Source organism: Aethalodelphis obliquidens, unplaced genomic scaffold, assembly GCF_003676395.1.
Source record: "Aethalodelphis obliquidens isolate GAN/ISIS:26980383/991018 unplaced genomic scaffold, ASM367639v1 scaffold2, whole genome shotgun sequence".
Classification (NCBI taxonomy): domain Eukaryota; kingdom Metazoa; phylum Chordata; class Mammalia; order Artiodactyla; family Delphinidae; genus Aethalodelphis; species Aethalodelphis obliquidens.
In genome coordinates this window covers 7,784,668-7,798,828 of record NW_020837946.1, presented here as the reverse complement: position 1 = coordinate 7,798,828, position 14,161 = coordinate 7,784,668, and the positions used below count along the sequence as shown (strand labels likewise).

Sequence of the window (14,161 nt, the reverse complement as noted above, 5' to 3'; positions counted from 1 at the left end):
GTGCCGCGGTTATCCCTTGGCCCATATGAGGAAGTGTAGGGCCCACTTCACTTAGAGGACACGGGGATATGTCCACCTAGCCCTGCAGTGTTCACACTGGCTGACTGCACTTTCTGCCAGCAGTCCAATCTCAGTGGGATGTCTCTGTTCAATTTATGTACAAAATTGTCCTTCCTCTTCTATTCCTGCTTCTAACTATTTTTGGCTTCATCTCCCATTTCTGGCCCTGAAAGCCCAGCTACTATGTTTTCAATCCTTTGTCCTTTTCTTCTTCTGGATCTTCCCATCTCTGGCTCTATTGGGCTCTCTCCCATCCATTGAATCCCTGGACCTCTACCACCCTCTTCTTCCTGTCCTTGCTGAGTTTCTTCCACTCTCTACAGTTTGAATAGACAAGTTTTGCCTACATCACAGTTTTGCTGAGGGTTTGGAAGGGACCTATGTGAACATTAAAAACCAGAGGCCCATGGGTTCTTTTATTCTTTAGGCAAACATTGACTGAGGACTTTGAATGTGGCAGGCACTGTAGATGCAAGGTTAAATAACAAATATTTTCCACCTTCAAGGAGATTGGTTATTAGTTGAGGAATCCTGAAATTTGCAAGTACTGTGACAGTGCTTTTGAAAACATTAAGGCACTCAGGAACAATTTAGTGTATCTCTTTCCCTTGTTTCAACAAGGAAAATATGGTGGTAGACTCCTTCACTATACAGATTCAAGCCATTGACAACTTTGACAACCTAATCCTGAATTTTGATCTTTCTACGGTCACCACTGGGCTCTGGATCCCCATGGCATTTTACACTGGTGATCACCTCCTTACTGAAATTCTTCTGCTGTCTCCTCAGCAGCCTTTCAAACAAACATTCTGCCTGCTCTTTGGGGGTTCCTCTTCCTTAGTTCACAGCTACCATATTGATGTTTTCTAGGTTCCATCCTTAACCATTCTCTCCTCTCTACACACTTCTCTGGGCAGGGCGTACAGACCTTTCAGTGGGTTTCTCAGTCGAGCTTACAGTCTTCCCTGGAACACTCTTCCCTACACTTTTAATTTGGTTGAGGTCTCCACCATCAGCTTTTCCCCACCTGAGCCTGGGTAGGCCTCCAGGGCAGGCTCCCCTAGCTTCCTTCACTTGCGCATCCCAATACTATATGCAGGATACTGCCTGCCTGCCCTCCCACCTAGCCTATCCGTTCGGAGGGCAGGACCATGCCTGGGTTGCCCCCCTCAGTATCCCGGGGCCAGCCCTGCACCTAGCCCTGAGCAGGTGCTCACTAACCAGGTGTGGAGAAAATCCAAGGATGAGTAAAACCTTGTCACAGGAGAGGACCGGCGTGGCTACACCCCTAAGCTAGAAGTTGGGGGCAGGCGTCGCCGGCTGGGTGAGAGGCGGCCCGGCGGGTCACAGCACTGAGGAGTGGGGCTGGGGGCATTCAGGAGCAGGGGCGGGAGGGCTCCCGCCAGCGGCTGGCCCCTGAGCAGGGGGCCGGGCAGCAACAGCCATCGGTTACAGCCAGTCGTCTCCGCGAGGCCAGGCCATAGCAGTTGGGAGTGCCCTCCGCCGGGCCCTGCCCTGCTCCGGCCGCCGCAGCGCGAGTACAACAGACCACCGCCTCCGCCGCGCACTCACCCCGCGCCTCGCTTTTGGCCCCTCCCGGCCACCGTTGCCTCCATAACTCTGCGCCCGTGACCCGGAAGAGCATTCTCCTTAGCAACTGCGGGACGGCGGCGGCGCTTGCCTCCTGGGAGACAAGGTGAGGCCTCCCCGTCCCCTCCTCGCGCGCCGCACCTCGATCCCTCCCCAGGAGCGACCCCGGGTCTGGCCTTCGAGGCCTCCGTATCGCTTCGGGGGGCACCTGCGCCGGCAGCCCCGGGCGAGTGCCCTCTGCCTCTGGAATCGCTCCCCGGCCCTGGCGTCGCCCCTGCCCACCCCACGCTCCTAGCCCACCCGGTCTCCCAGGCCCGTCTCCTCGCCCCTGAGCCCCGCCGGCCCTCCCTTGTAGCCTAGTATGGGGTCCTGGGAGGAGAAGCAGAGTTAAACAGGGCCTATTGCTGTAGAGAGAACGCTTCCCGAGGTTCGGGTCACCTGTGGACGCGTTCTTATGGGTCCGGATACAGATGTTTGGGGTTGACAGGGATGGGGCGCCTTAGGATCCTTGAACAGCAGCCACTTTATTGTAATACTTGGTGTTTGCCTGCCGCTTGGCGCTTTACAAACTGGTATACTTTGTCTGCTTCGTTGATCGTGGAGATTCATTTAATCCAGCGTTTTGAACTGATCCTTTAACTGGGAATTAGCTTTCCAGTTTTTAGTGCGTTTAGTATTTTGTAAGTTGGATTTTGTGTCTACAGAAGGAGCTCTCCTTGGGACTGAGTAGGTTTGGGAAGAATTTCAAGTGAAATTTGCTACGTTGACGAAGTAGGGGCAGGTGTTGTTAATATCTTTGATTTACATTTGAAAACAGGTTCAACACAATTCGATTAAAATCCCAGCAGGCTTTTTTTCCCCCAGAAATTGACAAAGTAAAATTTATATGAAAATACAAGAGACTGAAAACCTCCCTTAACTGAGTTTGAAGAAGTGGGACTAAGGAAACTCTAAGCCTTATTTGAACATTGTTGGATAACTACATTATAATTAATCCAATGACAGTGGAGCTAAAACTGAGACATATGAACAGTTTTCGAAAATGACATTATATGGGACTAAAATGTAGGAGTTTATATATCAAAATCCATTATTCAAAACAGTATAATTTCATTTCAGCTCAATAAGTATTTATTAAGTACTTACAGTGCTCAGTAATTGCTTAGAGACATAGAAGAGCCAGAGAAATTTATACAGGCATCTGAATTGATTTTTTCTGTAAGAGTTGAATAGGGATTTTAGGCTCAATTGCTTTGGGCATCCTCCAAAGACTCATTTGTGAAGATGCACAAACTCTTAAGCAGACATTCTGTGATATTTTATTGCTTTCTTACAGGTTTGGTGCCCATTTATTCACTTATTCAACAAGTATTTGAGTGCTTACTTGGTACTAGGCACTGTGTTTAGCATTGGAAGTTAGGGAGAGTGAATTCATGCATGACCCTGTCCTCAGCGGATGCAATCAGATTAATCACATGAATGTAAAACTGCAACTGTGACAAGTATTTGAGTTAGGGAAGTCACAGAAGTGACATTTGAACTGAGATCTGAAGGATGCACAGGAAGGGAAGAATGATCCAGTCAGAAAAAACAGCAAGGGCAAAAAGACCCTGTGATGGCAGGGTTCATGGAGAGGACTGGGGACTTAAGATACAGATCTGTGTATCTCTCAGGAAGAGTGTAGAAGAATCTAGTGAGAGAGGGGGTTGGAGAGGTGGGCCAGAGGGTGCTGGGCCTTGTAAGCAGGTTGAAGAGTTTATCTTTGGAGTAAAGAGAAACCTCTGTACAGTTTTACTTAGAGACTTAGGCTGGATTGTGGGTGGGGATGACACAGTTAGATTGTGTTTGACTAGCCTGCTTTGTATCTTCTACTATTGCTTAGTGTTTGCATTGTCTTCTCTTTCTTCGTTTTCTCAACATGCTCCTTCAGCTTTATTGCCGTTGAGGGAGACTCCATGTACCATTAGCAACGCACATCTACTTTTTTTTTAATTGGGAAAAAAGGAATTTTAGGGATTAGAATTGGACATTAGAAGTCGAGTTGAAATATTTTTGCATTAGTATGACTGCTAGGAGACTAATTTCTGTGACTCTTTTTAATTGTGGTTAAAAAATACATAGTATAACATTTACCCTCTTAACCATTTTTTAAGTGTGCAGTTAACTATATTTACATTGTTGTGTAACATCGCTAGGAGTTTTTCATCTTGCGAAACTAAATTCTGTACAACGGCCTATTTCTCCTTCCCACCAACTCCTGGCAACCACCCTTCTACTTTTTATTTTCATGATTTTGACTACTCTAGATATCTCATATAAGTGAAATCATACAAGGTGTGTCCGTCCATTTGTACTTTCATACTTCTTCTCTGCAATATCCTTCCTTCTCCCATCAGTCAATTCAAATCCTACCAATTCTTTAAGGCCCAGTTCCTTTCCCTTGTCTTTCAACTTGAATTAATAGATCCAGAGTGGAAGAGGCCTTAGAAATTATCCTGTCTTATTCTAGGCGAGAAAATAGAGTCCTGTAGAAGTTTCAGTGATTAGCCCAAGGACAGACATCTTAGTGAGTTGGGGCAGAGTTGGGACTAGAGCTCTGGTCTTTCACCTTCTGGGTGTGCCTTTACTGCTTCAGTCTGCTTACATGTTGTGATTTTGTGCTTTATTCTTTAGTTAGACCAGAAGTACCACTGAGGCGCAGAAACTGATTTCCACATCCCCATTCCAATATGTTGAGGCATATTTGATGCCTAGGAAGTATTAGTTGACTAATTGATTGTCTTTAGGACTTTCATTGCCTAGAAGGTGACTCTGCATAAAATTTTGAACTTCATTGATTCAGATCCTTGATTATATTAATCAAATTTACATTGGTCCTTCTGCAGTTGAATGATTCTTTCACTTTTGCCATCAGAGTTGAGATTCTCACTTTTTCCTGTCTTTATTGCATGTATTTGCCCATGGCATATATACTTGGGTTCCCCTGCACATTTTGATGAGGAAGCCATCAGAAATGAAAAAGAACACATTAAACTTTTTAGGTTAGCTGATTTATTTTGAGGCAAAGGTTTATGTTTATTTGTGAGTTTTATTACTGCTAAATGGTTTTGAAAGAGTCATATTTGTACTACATTTTATAGTGTTCATCTCACAATGCTTACAGACTAGTTGATTTTAGGTATTGGACTGGAAATTATTTTGAGGTGACTCAGTATTTTAAGTACAAAAAAAGTATAACAAAGTGTTTTCTGGTGTGAGGAAGATTTGTAAATTTTTATTTTCAGTTTCCCCATTTATTCCAGACTTTGGTTTTCTGTAATGTTGTCCAGCCTTATAGGATCAGCCTTATAGGATACAGTTTTTAGAGTATCCTTTTACTGTAACCTTCAAAAAGTTTTTTGTTTTATCTGGGGAGTTTCTGTGGGAAATGAATTCATTTTCATTCAAGTACTACTAAGCACATGTTCAAATCAAAGTGTGGGCCTGCAATAGTTCTGTAAATCCCTCTGCGGTCCGGCTATTAGTGCCATTATTGGTGACGTGAGAGAAACTCAGCCAGAATTCTTGTTATCTTTATTAGACTGAGGGTGGTGGAACTGCACAAGATGCTTGTTTGTGTCATGTAACAGGAGGTAGAAGGATTTGACAGTAAGAACTTTTCAGATAGCATTTTATTTGGAACCATAGCAAGAACTTGATGCCCCAGAGTTGCAATTATGTGATTAACTCTCGTGTTGATGCTAGATTTAGTCAAGTTTAGTCAGCCATTAGTCTAAAAAAACTTCTTTCCCAATTTTTAAAAATTGTGATAAAATACACATAATATAGAATTTACCATCGTAACCATTTTTTGGTGTACAGTTCAGTGGTATTAAATACATTCATAGTGTTTTGCGATCATCACCACCATTCATCTCCAAAAACTGAAACTCTATACCCATGAAACCACCATTCTTCCCAGCCTCTGGCAACTACTAGTTTGCTTTCTGTCTCTGTGATTTTGACTACTGTAATTACCTCATATAAGTGGAATCACACAGTATTTGCCTTTTTGTGCATAATGTTCTCAAGGTTCATCCATGTTGTAGCATATGTCAGAATTTCTTTTAAGGCTTGTATGTATATACCACATTTTGCTTATCCATTGATCCATTGATGGACACTTAGGTTGTTTCCACGTTTAGCTGTTGTGAATAATGCAGCTAATGGACATGAGTGTGCAGTCCAACTACTTCTGATTCTTTCTTAAAACCCAGTAATAGCTGCCTCTTGGATGCACTAGTGGTGGCAGACAAGAGATAGTGTTCCCACTAGTAGGAAGGGACTTTCATGTTACACAAAGCACAGTGAAAATGTCTGATGAAATTAGCTGGAGATAAGGGCTAATGAAGAGGTACCTTGCCCTCAGAAAATGCCTTCTAATTAGAAAGTTAAGAGGAAGGGGATTATCATTTATGGAGCCCCTCCTATGTGTTGAGTAATTCACATGTATTATGTCATTAAATATCAATTGTTGTCCATTGAGAAAGAGGATTCAACTCTTTTACTGGGGAGAATATAGAGGCTCAGGAAGTTTACTTAGGTCATAAGGCAGTAAGTGTTAGAACTAAAGTATGGACCCATGTCTGTCTGATTCCAAAGTCCATATTCCTTCCACCACAACACATTGTGCTACTTCTGTAAATCAGGTTCTGATTTCAGCATGAGTGCTACGTATGAGAACATCGACGTCAGTTCTAGAGGAACCATAAGGAAAAGGGCAAGTAATGAAGTAGACTGATACAGGAGGGAGTTACCTGTTCCCTGTGGTTTAAAAAATCCTTCAAATGAAGGACAGTAATTGTTGGGAGTATTTGATAGACTTGAGAGCTTGGGTACCTAAACCAGGAGGAGGCAGGGAGTTATGTAATGCTAATTGAGTAACTTTGCCCTTTAGATTCCTCTGAGGCTTCCTTTAATGAAATTGGATTGTTTCTGTCTCCCATTGGGATTTGATGAGGAAGAGGTTTGTAGTGATTGTCTAGGTGCTGAGGGATTTGGAGAGAAGCCCCAAACATTTCTGTTTAACTTCACCTCATTTAGAGAGCGTTTCTCTACATGGGAAATAGTTGCTCCTTTCCCTCTTTGCCTTGGTCAGCTTTAGTTAGTTTTAGAGGATTGAATGTGAAACTGTAGCAGCAGTTATATGAGGGAGGAGATAACAGCACATGGTTATTTTTGTTTTAATTGTACTTAAAATCAACAATTTACATGGTTTTTATTCTTTTTAGTTATTTTATGTTTTTTAAATGAAAACATATTTGAATTGTTCATAGATATTTTGCTCCAATAAGACATTTGTTTTCTTTATGATTTACTGAATTTTGCCAGTTCAAATCAGTCTTAATAGTTTGGAAGTAAGGATGCCCTATAAATTTTATGACTAAAATATACATTATTAATAGGGAATACTTTTAATGATTGAATTAGGAACCAACTTGTATTGTGAAGCATTATTAGTTATTGGTTAAGACCATATATATATATATATATTTTTTTTTTTTTTTTTTTTTTTTTGCGGTACGTGGGCCTCTCACTGCTGTGGCCTCTCCCGTCGCGGAGCACAGGCTCCGGACACGCAGGCTCAGCGGCCATGGCTCACGGGCCCAGACGCTCCACGGCATGTGGGATCCTCCCGGACCCGGGCACGAACCCGCGTCCCCTGCATCGGCAGGCGGACTCCCAACCACTGCGCCACCAGGGAAGCCCTATATATATTTTTTTTTTGCGGTACGCGGGCCTCTCACTGTTGTGGCCTCCCCCGTTGCGGAGCACAGTCTCCGCACGCTCAGGCTCAGCGGCCATGACTCACAGGCCCAGCTGCTCCGCGGCATGTGGGATCTTCCCGGACCAGGGCACGAACCCGTGTCCCCTGCATCGGCAGGTGGACTCTCAACCACTTTGCCACCAGGGAAGCCCCAAGACCATATTTTTTAAAAGCTGGATAATTGAGGTGTTGTCAACTTACTATAAATTGTATGTATTAAAAGTATACAACTTATTAAGTTTTGATATATGTATATACTCAAGAGACTATTATCACAAACAAGATAGTGAACATATCCATCACCCTCAAAGCTTTCATTACATCCCTGGCTCCTTGACCCCCATGCCAGACAACCACTGATCTTTCTGTAATTATATATTAATTTTATTTCGTAGAATTTCCTGGAATTTTATATAACTGGAATCATATAGTATATAGTTATGCTTCTTTTACTCAGCATAATTATTTTGATATTTATCCTTTTTTTTTTAATGTATCAGTAGTTGATTCCTCTTTAATGCTGAGTAATATTCCTTTGAATGGACGTACCGAAGTTTATTAATACATTCACCTGTTGATGGGTGTATTGGTTGTTTCTAATTTTTAGTTGGTAACAAATGAAGTTGCTATGAAAATTTGTGTACGAGCCTTTGTGTGGATGTATACTGTTATTTCTCTTGGTTAAATACCTAGAAGTAGAATGGCTAGATCATATGGTAGGTATATGCTTAACTTTTAAAGCAACTGTCAAAGTTTTGGAAAGTGGGTGTACTATTTTGCATTCCCACCAGCAATGTATAAGAGGTCTAGTTCCTCCTCATCCTTGCCAACACTTGGTATGGTCAGTCTTTTTAACTTTAGACTTTCTTATAGATGTATATTGGTACCTCATTAGGATTTTATTTTATTTTTAACATTTATTTTATTTTTTTTGGCTGCACCATGAGGCATGAGGGATTTTAGCGAGCCTGCACCCCCTGCAGTAGAAGCGTGGAGTCTTAACCACTGGACCGCCAGGGAAGTCCCCTGATTTTAAATTGTATTTCCCTAAGGAAGTGATGCTCTTCATCTTTTCATGAACTTGTTTGCTATCCATATAACTTCTTTGGTGAAATGTCTGTTCAGATGTTTTGTCCATTTTTCATTGGGTGTGTTTCCTTATCACTGAATTTTAGAAGTTCTTTGTATATTCTGGATGTATATCCTTTTTCAGGCATAGGATTTGCAAATATTTTCTCCTAGTCTCTTTTTATTCTCTTAATGATGACTTTTGAAGAGCAGTTCTTAATTTTGATGATGTCCAACTTACAATTTTTTCTTTTATGGATTGTGCTTTTCTTGCTTTATCTAAAAAATCTTTGCCTAAGTTAATATCACAATGATATTCTCCTGTGTTCTGGAAGTTTTACTTGTAAATCTATGATCCACTTTGAGTAAATTTTTATATATAGTGCAAGGTATGGATCAAAGTTCATTTTTTAAATATATGGAATTCAAAAAAAAAAAAGGAATCCAGTTTTTCTAGAACCATTTGTTGAAAAGACTGTATTCCTTCACTTAATTCCCTTGTGCCTAGGTTATACCTAGGTTGAAAATCTATACATATTTTTGGTTCTATTTCTGGACTCTCTGTTTCATTGATCTATTTGTAGATATTGATGCCAGTACTACACTGATTTGATTCCTATAGTTTTATAAAAAGACTTGAAGTCAAATAGTGTAAATCCTTCAACTTTGATGTTCTTTTCCAGACTTTGGCTCTTTGAGGTCCTTTTCATTTCTGTGTTAATTTTAGAATCAGCTTGTCAGCTTTTCAAAAAAGTCCGCTTGAGAATTTGATTCAAATTTTATTAAACCTATAGATGATTTGGGGAGAATGCCATCTTAACATCTTCCAACCCATGAACATTTATTTAGGTTTTCTTTTCTTTCTCTCAGCAATATTTTGTAGTGTTCACTGCACATATCTTGTACATCTTTTGCCACAGTTAGCCCTATGTATTTTATATTTTTGATGCTATTGAAATGATGGTTTTTAAAATTTTATATCTTTGTTGCTAGTATATAGAAATATGATTGATTTTTGTACATTGGCTCTTTGTTAACCTGGCTATGCTTATTTCTTCTAGCAGCTTTTTAAATAGATTTCATTGGATTTGCTACATAACGATTATGTCATCTGTGAATACAATTTTACTTCTTCCATTTTTTTAATATATTTATTTATTTTTGGCTGTGTTGGGTCTTCATTGCTGTGTGCGGGCTTTCTCTAGTTGCGGCGAGCGGGGGCTCCTCTTTGTTCTGTGGCTTCTCTTGTTGCGGAGCGTGGGCTCTAGGCATGTGGACTTCAGTAGTTGTGGCACATGGGCTCAGTAGTTGTGGCTAGAGGGCTCTAGAGCACAGGCTCAGTAGATGTGGTGCATGGGCTTAGTTGTTCTGCGGCATGTGGGATCTTCCCAGTCCAGGGATCGAACCCGTGTCCCCTGCATTGGCAGGCGGATTCTTAACCCCTGCACCACCAGGGAAGTCCCTACTTCTTACTTTTTAATCTTTAACTTTTTATTTTTTCTTATTGTACTGGCTTCAGTTCCCAGTACAATGTTAAATAGAAGTGGTGGAAGTAGACATATTTGTCTTATTCCTGATCTTAGGAAGAAAGCATTTAGTCTTTCACCATTAAGTGTGATGATAGCTGTAGGCTTTTGGTATATTTTCTTTGTCAGTGAAGAAGTTTCCTTCTATTCCTAGTTTGCTGAGAGCTTGTTTTTTTTTTTTTTTAATCAGAAACAAATGTTGGATTTAGTCAAATGCTTTTTCCGAGTCTACTGGAAATGGTTTAATATAGTCAATTACATTGACTTTCAAATATTAGAACTAACCTTGCATTCTCTAGATAAACCCTACTTGGTCCTGATGTGTTATTATTTTTATATGTCGTTGGAATTTCTTTCTTTTTTTTAAATTTTTTTATTTTTTTAAGTGTTCTCTCTTTTTTTTTTTACATCTTTATTGGAGTATAATTGCTTTACAATGGTGTGCTAGTTTCTGCTTTATAACAAAGTGAATCAGTTATACATACACATATGTTCCCATATCTCTTCCCTCTTGCGTCTCCCTCCCTCCCACTCTCCCTATCCCACCCCTCCAGGCGGTCACAAAGCACCGAGCTGACCTCCCTGTGCCATGCAGCTGCTTCCCACTAGCTATCTACCTTACGTTTGGTAGTGTATATATGTCCATGCCTCTCTCTCGCTTTGTCACAGTTTACCCTTCCCCCTCCCCATATCCTCAAGTCCATTCTCTAGTAGGTCTGTGTCTTTATTGGAATTTATTTCTTGAAATTTATTAAAAATTTTCCATCTGTGATTATGACAGATACTGGTTTGGGATGATTTTTCTTGTAATATCTTTGTTTTTGTTTTTGGTATCAGAGTAGTGCTGGCAACCTTCAATGAATTGGGAAGTATTTCCTTTCCTTTAATTTTCCGGAATAGTTTGTATAGAGTTGGTATTTCTTCCTTAAATGTATTAAGTACATACACATTTAGAATTGTTATTTCCTCTTGATGAATTAACCCCTTTAATGTTATGAAATGATCTTTAGCCACAGTAATGCTCTGTGATCCGAAACCTACATTGACTGATATTAATGAAGCCATTCCGGCTTTCCTTTTGTTACTGTTAGCGTGGTATATCTTTTCCATACGTTTACTTTTAACTTATTTGTGTCTTATATTTGAAGTGTTTCTGTAGGCAGCATATTGTTGAGTGTTGCTTTTTAACTAGTCTGACAATTTTTTTCTTTTTGGCCATACTGCATGGCTTGTGGGATCTTAGTTCCCCGACCAGGGATCAAACCCATGCCCCCTGCAGTGGAAGCGTGGAGTCCTAACCACTGGACCACCAGGGAATCCCCCCTGACAGTCTTTTAATTGGTGTACTTAGACCATTTACATTTAATGTGATTATTGATATGGTTAAGTTTGATCTTTCATCTTGTTATTTTTCTTTTTTGTCCCATCTATTCTTTGTTTCACTTCTTTCGGATTAATTTTGTTTTTTCTAAAATTGTCCATCTCCCTTGTTGGCTTATTAATGATAACTATTTATTTATTTAGTGGTTACTTTAGGGTTTATATATACACGTTAAACTTATCACAGTCTACTTTCAAGGATATCATACCACTTCACACATAAAAACTTTGTGTGTGTGTGTGTTTGCGTTGGGTCTACATTGCTGCATGTGGGCTTTCCCTAGTTGCGGTGAGCGGGGGCTACTCTTTGTTGCTGTGTGCGGGCTTCTCATTGCTGTGGCTTCTCTTGTTGCTGAGCACAGGCTCTAGGGCGCGCAGGCTTCCATAGTTGTGGTGCACAGGCTGTGGAGCGCAGGCTCAGTAGTTGTGGTGCATGAGCTTAGTTGCTCTGTGGCATGTGGGATCTTCCCAGACCAGGGATTGAACTCGTGTCCCCTGCATCGGCAGGCAGATTCTTAACCACTGTGCCACCAGGGAAGTCCTTTTTTTGTTTTGTTTTGTTTTTTTTGTTTGTTTTTGAAAACCTTTTAGCAGTATCTTTTAATTTTCCCTCCTGGCCTTTGTGCTCATCATTTTTTTACTTCCACATATATGATCAATTCCAGTATACACTGTTGTTATTATTTATAAGTAATCAATTGTCTTTTAAAGAGACTTAAATTTTAAGAATAAAATCTTTATATTTACCCATAAGTTACTTTTTCTAGAGCTCTTCATTCTTTTGTGTAGATCCAGGTTTGCATCATTTTTATCATTTTCTTTCTGCTTTGAGGACTTTAGTGTTTCTGGCCATGCAGGTTTGCTAGTGATGATTATTTCAGTTTTCACATGTCTGAAAAAGTTTGTATTTTGCCTTTGTGTTTGAAAGATATATTTGCTGCATAAAGAATTCTAGATTAACATTTTTTATTTTTAATCAGTGTTATAAGGATTTTGATTCACTGTCTTCTACCTTGCTTGTTTCTGACAAGAAATCTGACCTCTTTATTTCTGTTTCTTGTACTTAATGTGTCTTTTTTTTTTCTCTGCTGCTTTTAACATTTCCCTTTAGACTGGTTTTAACCAAATTGATTATGATTTGCCTTGGTATAGCTTTATGTTTCTTGTGAAACACTGAACTTCTTAAACTGTAGTTTTATAGTTTTCATCAAATTTGGAAAATTTTCAGCTGTTACTTCTTCAAATATTTTTTCTTTCTTTACTTTTCTCAGTCCCCTTCCTCTGCCCTGCTGATTTCAGTTATACATATATTAGGTTGCTTAAAGTCCCACAGCTCACTGATGCCCTCTGTTCATTTTTTTCTGTCTTTTTTTTCCTGTTTTTCATTTTGGATAATTCCTATTGCTTTATCTTCAAGTTTACTAATTTTTTCCTCAACAGTGTCTAATCTGCTGTTAATCCCATCCAGTGTAGTTTTCATCTCAGGCATCATCATTTTTATTTCTAGAAGTTTGATTTGGATCCTTTTTATATCTTCACTGTTTCTTAACCTGTTCAGTTTTTCCTCTAACTTTTTAAACATACAATTCTAATAACTACTACTTTCCTGTACTTTTTCATTATTCCTATATATTTCTACATTCTCTCTTTCTCTTTGTCTCTGCCCCTCTCTTTCTCTCACACACACAGTACCCACATACCCTCTATTTATTAATGAAGTAATGCAAGATACATAATAATTTCCCTATTTTGTGTATTTGGATATAGGCTTAAGAAAGCTAGGTAGTTTGGTTTGCTCAATATCAGACAGTTAATGTTCAGATTAAAATCTAGGTTTTTCACAATGTCTGCTCTTTCCATTACTCCTGCTTCAGTAGGAGAGATAAGACAAGTGTTTAACTAAAACAGAAGTAAGAGTAGGGATGGCACCATAATAGAGAAGGATTATGAAAGATCACAAGGGAGTGTGTAGGTTATAAAAGACTTCCAAGGATGCAGGAAGCATTAGGGATGAGCCTTGAAGGACAAGTGAGATTTTGCATGATACTCTAAGGAGGGCGAAGCATTTGCGGAGAGAAGAGCGTATTGCAGTATGTGAGATTTGGAAGAGTGAGGCATGTGTTTAGCTGAATTGGGTGTGAATATGGAAAGCAGACAACTAGGGAGGTTAGATTAGACTGAATTGTGGAGTGTTTTTGATGTCTGGCTTTATCACAAGTTTTTTAATATATCTTGTCTTTTCAACTGCTGCATGCCTCTGACACAGAGATGGAGTCTTTTAAAATTTCCCTACATTCCTTAGTACAGTCTTGCACATAATTCATTTATAGCTTTTCTTACTATAGCACCTTAGTTCTTCTTTATTAGTACTTGTGATTGCATTGTTTATTGTATAAGAAGTCTTAAATCTTGTGTTCATAAAATTCCTTCCAAAGAAGTCAGCATACTTTATGCTAATTCATTTATTGATTGTCTCAGCAGTCAGCTTACCATACCCTAAGAGTATCCCACTTTCTCAGGCATCCAGAATCCTGCTTCAACTTAAGGGTCATTGTGTAATTTTGTATTGTTCTGATGAAAGGAATGCTCAGATGATAGTGTTGTGGGCAGAGCCCAGGCCTGTTTCTCTGGAACTTTTTTACTTCTGGCTGGTAGGGAGGAGTACATGTGGCACTGTCCTTGAACTCACAGCTGCCCACCACATGCAGAATTGGCCCTGACACTTCAAGTG

The 14,161-nt window shown here is 40.0% G+C and overlaps 1 protein-coding gene across 13 annotated transcripts in view; it reads left to right on the top strand.

Moving 5' to 3' along the window:
• The first annotated feature begins 1,612 nt into the window (after positions 1-1,612).
• DIS3L2 (DIS3 like 3'-5' exoribonuclease 2) overlaps positions 1,613-14,161 on the top strand; it is a 373,385-nt gene continuing 360,836 nt past the window's right edge. For 8 of the 13 annotated variants that reach the window (XR_003435198.1, XR_003435217.1, XR_003435218.1 and 5 more), the window contains exon 1: positions 1,651-1,756. The gene's annotated coding sequence lies outside the window, so the exon portion shown is untranslated. Of the gene's footprint in view, positions 1,757-14,161 lie in introns of all 13 variants that reach the window. The other 5 variants (XM_027118351.1, XM_027118362.1, XM_027118376.1 and 2 more) reach the window with 1 other exon arrangement.